The sequence below is a fragment of the Quercus lobata genome, chromosome 3 (genome assembly GCF_001633185.2).
Source record: "Quercus lobata isolate SW786 chromosome 3, ValleyOak3.0 Primary Assembly, whole genome shotgun sequence".
Taxonomy (NCBI): domain Eukaryota; kingdom Viridiplantae; phylum Streptophyta; class Magnoliopsida; order Fagales; family Fagaceae; genus Quercus; species Quercus lobata.
Genome location: NC_044906.1, coordinates 14,337,963 through 14,345,854, shown reverse-complemented (window position 1 = coordinate 14,345,854; position 7,892 = coordinate 14,337,963). Strand labels below are relative to the sequence as shown.

Sequence of the window (7,892 nt, the reverse complement as noted above, 5' to 3'; positions counted from 1 at the left end):
TTCATTGTTTCATCAATTTATAAGTTTTATTTAAAAATAAGATTAATAATAGTTTCAAAATTTTCCTTTTTCAAGCCTCATCCCAATTAAATTATCTAAGCTGCTATCCAACATAGGCATAGGCAGTTGTATACTTTGATCTGTTGAGTGGCTTTGGAATCACAATTTAAGTAAGCGAACATGGTGGACTTCTCATGGTTGATTTGGTGACTTTTGGTCTGTTATAAATTTTTTTTTTTTTTTTTTTTTTTAATGTCCCTAAACATCGTGGGCCTAATGCTGTAATTTAATGAAAAAGACATTGGAGGAAGCAACTCAAACAGCCCACCAGTAGCCATTTACAACATCATCTCAGTGATATGCTAGAGGTTACAAGATTTTAGATTTGTGCAAATTTCACATGTGAAGAGGGAAGGCAATTCACCAACAAATGAAATATATTGGCTCAGTATGCCAACAGATTTGACTGACACGTAATTTAGATCGAAGAAAATTTTAATATGATTGTATCTGTGTTGGCTTAAAATGTATGAACTTATCTTCTTCTTAATAAAGTTACAATATTCTCATAAATAAAAAAATAATAATACTAATAAGTCATAACACAAGGCATGATTTTAATTAAAAAAAAAAAAAAAAAACCCACAAAACTCACTTGGCACGTGCAAAACATAAGCTTCATTGCTACCAAACTCCAAATATTTTGGATGAACAAGATCATCACACAAAAATTGTGACAAAAAATATTATAAATTTATATGTTGGTAAAATTATAAATATCATTAGAATGAGGCCCAAACTCGCACTTATGAAAAAGATTATAAATTTCATTGGAAAGAAGCCCAAACTGGCACTTAATAGTTGGGATCCAAGAGTGGGGGTAAAACCCATAATGAATGGATTGGAAATTATTCTCATTATGAAAGCTTCCATGCACAATCCTTTTAAAATGATTAATGGAATATTGGAAATCAGTTTAATGAGAATAGTTTGATACTAAAAGGAGTTTGATAATAATAATAATAATAACCGTTCTTGAGTGAGTGCATGCATCTCATGTGCCTAATTTCATTAATGATTTTAACAAAAATAGATGAAATAATGGATCTAAACAAATATAGACAATTACAAAGTTAGTTACGAAATTAGTTGTAACCTAAGGCTTTGAAATTATTTAAATTGCAAGTTTTTGTGACTTAAAATTATGCATAAAATGTAATCTTATAGATTATATAGTAAATATTCAATTGGCATAAAATTTGATATGTGTTTTAAGAGCATAAAGAATATTCAATCCAATGGTTAGATTTTTAAAATATGTAGTAATGTTAATGATATTGAGTAAGGTTGTAGTCTTAGGCGACGACAATTTTCGTAGCTAAACTTTATCTTATAAATAACGATCAGAAAAATTGAATACCTATGAACTACCTATCAAAACTCAAAATTATGAATTAGTTACATGTTATCCTATTTTATAAAGAACAGAACATGCACATAACCTAACCAAAGGCATGTTGGTCATGAAATTATTACCCTAGTTGGAGCTTATAAGCTTCGCATGTCCAATTGTCTGTCCCAAACCCAACAACTACAGGTTAGATTGGCAAAATAAGATTCGATGAAAAAAAAGAAAAAAAAAAAAAAAGTCCTCAATCTAGTATACACCAAAATCATGAAACCCTTGGTGGAAATTTTGAAGAATCGCCAATTTAACACTCTAGATGAAATGCGATTCATAATGGTAGAGTAGAGCATCAAAGTTGATATGACTAGTAAGACCTTGCAAGAGGGGATTGAGTAGTGGTGAGATGTTTACAATTTGAAAAGTTTTGAGCAAAAAGTGACTTTTTTTTTATATTTATTTTAAAAGTTGATCTGGAATTATTTAATGTAAATTAAAATTTATAATTATTATTTTAATAGTGAGAGACTAAGAGTGAGAGAATGGTTTGTTATTTGGAAAACTATTCAAACCCATTACTTTTTGAAAAAAATATTGGAAGTAGTTAAAAGAGCCCAAACAAAAAATATATATATATATATATATATATATATTTTAGATTTTTTTTTTTGTTTGATATTATTATGAGTCATGTTAATCGATATCCTTAAGAATAATGTTAGAGATACAAACAATTTTACAGAAAAACTTTACAAACTGCTGATGTGGTGAATGATTATTAGTACATGAAAAAAGTGATATTACTTGTGAGCCTAGATGAAAACTAATAAGAGGTTTGCCACATCAATATTTTGTAAAAATATTGTAAAATAGTTTGTGACTATAGCATTATTCTATCCTTAAATCATTCACAATGGTGGTCATTTTGCTTTGAGAGGACCGAGGCAAAACTATCATATTAGTGTTTATTAGTTCTCTTTTAGGCCTACACCCACTATTAACATTATTTTTTGGACCATAACTAACAATTAGTCACATCAATAAATGTGAAATTTTTTGTATTTATAATCTTTCTCATAAATATGTCATGCATTAGTTTTCAAAAAAAGGAAAGAAGAAAAGTGTTTCAATTTACTTGGAAGGATCAAGTATGTATAATAGTGCAAAATTTTTGTCAGAAATTTTTAATCAATGTAATTCTTATTAGTACCTAAAATACTAATAAAACTAAACAACCAATTGATCATTTTAAGGCCATTTTTTACTTGAGTTTCTCCTATTCTTTTAAACAGTTATAAGTCCATAACATTTATAGAAATAAAATATAAGTATATAATAAAGCTAGACTACATTGCAAGAACATATAATATTAATAGAAATTAAATATAACAAAATAATTGTTAGCAACCATAAATTAAATTGAATCAAAAATCAACCAAATTAGGTTACTATAGTGAAAAAAAATAAAATCAAGGTCACTTTTATACCTCTCAAATATATAGAAATTTAACTTAATAAGAAAACCATAAACCATAATCATAAGATTAGTAAATAAAGATAGAACTATAATAGAAATGAAAAGGTAAAACGTGTACCTCTCAAAATCCACATAGCTTCATATTATAAAAATCCTTGTTAAGGAAGAATTATTATTTTTTCTTTCTTAGGATATGCTTTGTTAAGGAAGAGTTTTAATGAAGTAATTGAAGAGAATGTGAGAGTATTGAGCGATAAAATTTTTTTGGGTGACCAAAAGGAAAAAGCTATAAAGTATTTTTGGAAAATTTCGACTAAAGAAGCTAGTAAAAATATGGGTGGCTGGCATGTGGAGAGGGAGATGGCAAAAAACTAATGGGCAAAAAGTGAAAACATGTAAAAAACTAATGGGCATATACAAGTTAGGGGGGCCAAATCTTGTGCTGGGATGACCAGATCATGAAAAGACAAAATTGGGGCATTAATTTTACCTACAACATTTTCAAAAAAAATTTGGGGGGCCATGACCCCCCCCCCCCCACCAAAAAGGTACACACAACTCCACACCTACAACACAAAATCAACCATCACCATCACAGCCACCAACCCCACAACTTAAAATCAATTACCAGCACCACAACCACCAAACCCACATCCAGTCAAACACAAACACATATGAACATACACCTAAGAAAACCTAGCTTAGAACACCCAAATTTCACCAACCATTGCCAACAAAAACCAAAAAACCACCAATAGATCGAAAACTCAAAAACCCCAAAAACCCAAACCACCATCACACACCCACATCGTTGCCGTTCTCAATCACCACCGTTCACCCACGCCGGGGTTGATCTCTATGCAAATTTTATTTTAGAGAATTTGAGTAAGAGGAGAAGAAAATAGAGCAAATAAAGGAAAAAAAAAAAAAAAAGAGGGAAAAAAGAGAGAGAATTGGAGAAGAAAGAAGAGAGAAACAAAAATTCTTTAAGAGAAGAAGAAAGAGAACATAATAATTATTTTTTTATAACTTTGTAGCCACAATAGGCTATCATTTTTGGAAATTTACTATAGCTTGGGTGCTAAAATTTTTAGCTTTAGCACCAACAATGATCACTGGCTATGCCATTGCCAAAGCAACTATTTTGGTGGTCCAATCACCGAACTTTCAACACTAGTGGCTTTGGTGGTTGAGCCATTGATTTTGATGGTTTGCTTGAAAATTTTTATTTAATATACCAAATACTTGAAAATGTTTTACTAAAAATGTTTTGCATATAAAATTTTTACTTACAAAATATTTTATGCTTCAACTATATAACCCCACTTCATTACCATCAAAACTACGAATATTTTGTATGAAAAGATATATAAGAACCCTAATATGTAAATATTTGAGTTCTTTTATAGTCCAACAAAAAATTGACGATTCTTTATAATTTGTTATGGTATCTATTGTCTTGTCCACTCATCTCTTTCTAACAAACCTATAATAGCAAAACATATTAGTAACTTAAGAAACTTGTGAATTTGCTTTTATTAAGTAAATAATAAGTGAGCATCCAATAGTTCTATAACTTACCTATCATCCCCTAGTATGTAACAAGTAAACTCAGTAAAATTTTGTAAGTGAATATTAGAGAGAGAGAGTTTTGTATTTGAGTATACCTCAAAAGGGTTTATGTTCAAATTTGTTTTCAAAGATATAATGACATAAGCTAGAGTAGTCCTCAAGAAAAAGAAAGAATCACGGAATACCAATCAAGCTAAACTTGATGTTTCTAAAATAGGCAAAATTTAGCTAGTTATGGTTTTGAGCTTATTTATTAATAATGACGCCTTATATATATTCTAATCTATATATATATATATAAAACCGAAACCTCTGAAACTCCCACATTTTTCCACGTCAGCACAATATTTAAAAAATAAAAATAAAAACACTTTTTTCTCACCAAAACAAAACCCGGTTTTTTTTTTTTTTTTTTTTTTTTTTTTTTTTTTTTTTTTTTTTGGTGTTAAAACCTGATACTTATCTTTAAAATAAACAAAACCGGATGACACAAACACAAACTCAGCACGCAGGTTTTCTCCTCTCTTCACGCTGCCCCCTCATCCCTTTCTCTTTGGCGTAAACGCAGAGCATTCCTCTTCTCTCAGTCTCGCTCTCTCTGTTCGTAGCCTTTGTTGGCTCAAGTCTTGGCCTCTAAAGCTTGGTACGTTTTCGTAATCCTATTTGGTTCTGGAGAACATGTTGATTTCATATAATTTTTTGTTTCTCTCTTTTCATAGTCAAGTCAAGCTATTTTATAGATTATGAAAATTACAAAAAAGGTTGCTTACAGTTTTGGGTCTTACGGAATTACTAATTTTCTGTTCCAATTTTGTTTTAGGCCCTTTTGTTCTGTTATGGTTTTTCAGCAATTTAATTTTGATTTTTTGTTTGCTCTGTAATGAATATGTGTTGTTCATTCCGTTATGCATGTTTAATTTTCGGTTTTTTTTTGGTTTTTTCTGTTATGGTTTTATGGTGAGATTTAAGTTTTGTTGTAATTGGTTTTGTTATGGTTTGATGTGTTGTTGAATCCATAAATCAGACTCATCAGACTTTGGTTCTCTGCCATTTGATTTGCACATGTTAGGTTTGGTTAGAAAATCTGCAATCAACATTCGACAAAAGGGTATTACGTCTGTTTTACTGCTTAGGTATTACATGAAAGGAAGAAGCAAATAAAATTAAAAACACTATAACCCGAGAATTGTGTTTGATGAACGAGGGATTGGAGCAAAAAGCAAATAAAGTCTGGGCCGACTAGATCACTTCTTTGGGTAATCCAACAAATAAAGGAATTACTATAACCCGAGAATTGTGGAAGGAGACTCCAAGTTTGTATTAAACTATTAATATTGGTATTGGCGTCTAAGTGAAGAAAGATAGTTGGGGAATATTGTTGGATGATATTAAGACCTTTATAAGCTTCCTTTGCAAGTCAAATTCTTTTCAAAGCTACCGGCCGAATTCCACGTTGATGATAGAATATTGAAGGGTTAATTTGGAACCATTGTAATGTTTGAACAGTAGATTTGCCTGGCAATACAACCAAAAGAGAATAATCAGCCCAACTTAAGAGTTATCTAATCTAGAAGAAACTTGAAAGTCTCAAAATTTGGAAGCCTTGAACTATTTAGAATTGGTTTTCAAAAGGATCTTGATGTTAGTCATTTGCTGTTATTTTAATTACTGAATTTAAAAAAAAAATGCATTAAATAAATTATTGACTTTGTGTTTGATTTGGTTTTACAGATTTTTGTAGATTAGCTTTGATTTTGTGAATTTTTTTTCCCTATTCAAATCAATGCCATTTTGGGTTCTAAATTTTTTCCCCTATATATCACTTCTTTTATTTTTTGGAAAAAGTCACACTCAAAAGCTGTTGATTGGTAAGTGAGCCTGATATTACTAAGAAGAATATCCTCCTAACAGACAGTTTATACTCTTTATAGCAAGACACCGTTGTTTACTGGTACACACAAAAGTCACAGCTTCCACCATTGTGGTGGTTTTGGTATGCTTGCTTTTCATTGCAAGATATTTTGGTGTTCCTCAATGATACAAGGTTGTTTATTCAGTTCTCTTAATGCTTTTGTCTCTCTTTAACTTCTGTTTAGATACGGTATATTTTTTACTGCATAGAAAATATTGCATGATAGTGGTAATGTTTTTTAGAGACTTTTAATTATTGATTTTGTACTATTTAGTGTTGGGCTTTTCTGGGTTTTGCATGTAATGCTATTCTTAAAATTTTAGTTGATCATCTGTTTGAGTGATGAGGGGAAAAATCAAACGTCTTGATTTGAATTATATGGAGTAGCAAGTATGGTTAAGCTATATATAGGTAAATCATTCCAAATTTTTGCAGCATTCCCTGTTATAATGTTTTGAAGATAAAATGTTAAGGATAGTTCTATATATACATGGAGAGGGTTGTAATTTAGTGCTTGAGTGTTTTAATCACATTTATGATGAGTATTTTTGCTATATGTTATGTATGTTAAGCAAGTTTAGGGGTGATATTGTCAAATTTACATCTTGAGAACTTTGAAATCTTTGTGAACAACTAATTTTATTGTTCTGCCTCTTATCTATGGTTGTGGCATGTTCTTTTTGATTTTAGGGTAAGGATTCTACCGATTTCTTGGAGCAATGTAGGATTGAGGTTGTCTAATCCTAGCTTTGAGTAAAATTTGATTGTCAAAATTTCACCATATTTGTCACAAATAAAAAAGATATATTTTGCAACTAACAATGGCAAAATTGCCGATTTATGTGAGATCATTAAAATGTTGAATTTTGGTTAAAAGGTTGATATAAACCTAATTTTTAGCATCTTTCACGATTTTAAGTGAATACATGTAAATTTGTTCAAATGCTAATTTTTATTCCTTACAGGGCTTTGAGGAGTACATAAATTTGATTCTGGATGATGCTGGAAAAGTCAACATCAAGAGGCAGAGCAAAAAACTTTAGGTGGGTTCATTTTCTCATTTTCCTTTTCTTTTATTCTCCAAAATGTGCATACTTTGAATGTGGTACATCTATTTTGTTATGGGTCGATTACATATCAAAAAAAATGTACAAGGTAGATTCTTCTTAAGAGATGCAACACAATAGCCACCTCTCTCTCAATAGTGGAAAGTGATGATTTCAGCAATTGTGTAAATTGGCATTATGGTTCCTTTTCAATCCCATTGAGGTCTAGAATCTTTGTTTACTGGCAATGTTAGAATTTAGATACATCTTGGACATCAAGAATGATTAATGTAATTTATGAAAGATATTTGATTGAATGAGTATTGAATTAACTATATTTGTGTAATTAATTGTATTGAATCAATTATATATTTTCTAAATATGATCTCAAGCTTTTGGTTATCACGATATCTCTAAATATGATCTCAAGCTCTTGGTTATCACGATATTTCATTGTATGTGATAGATTTTATTACTTTC

The 7,892-nt window shown here is 30.2% G+C and overlaps 1 long non-coding RNA gene across 1 annotated transcript; it reads left to right on the top strand.

Annotated features, from left to right (window-relative positions):
* The first annotated feature begins 4,952 nt into the window (after positions 1-4,952).
* On the top strand, positions 4,953-7,749 carry LOC115979348. The gene is made up of 2 exons (XR_004089037.1): positions 4,953-5,097; positions 7,332-7,749. It is a non-coding gene; the product is annotated as an uncharacterized LOC115979348 (long non-coding RNA).
* The last annotated feature ends 143 nt before the right edge of the window (positions 7,750-7,892 follow it).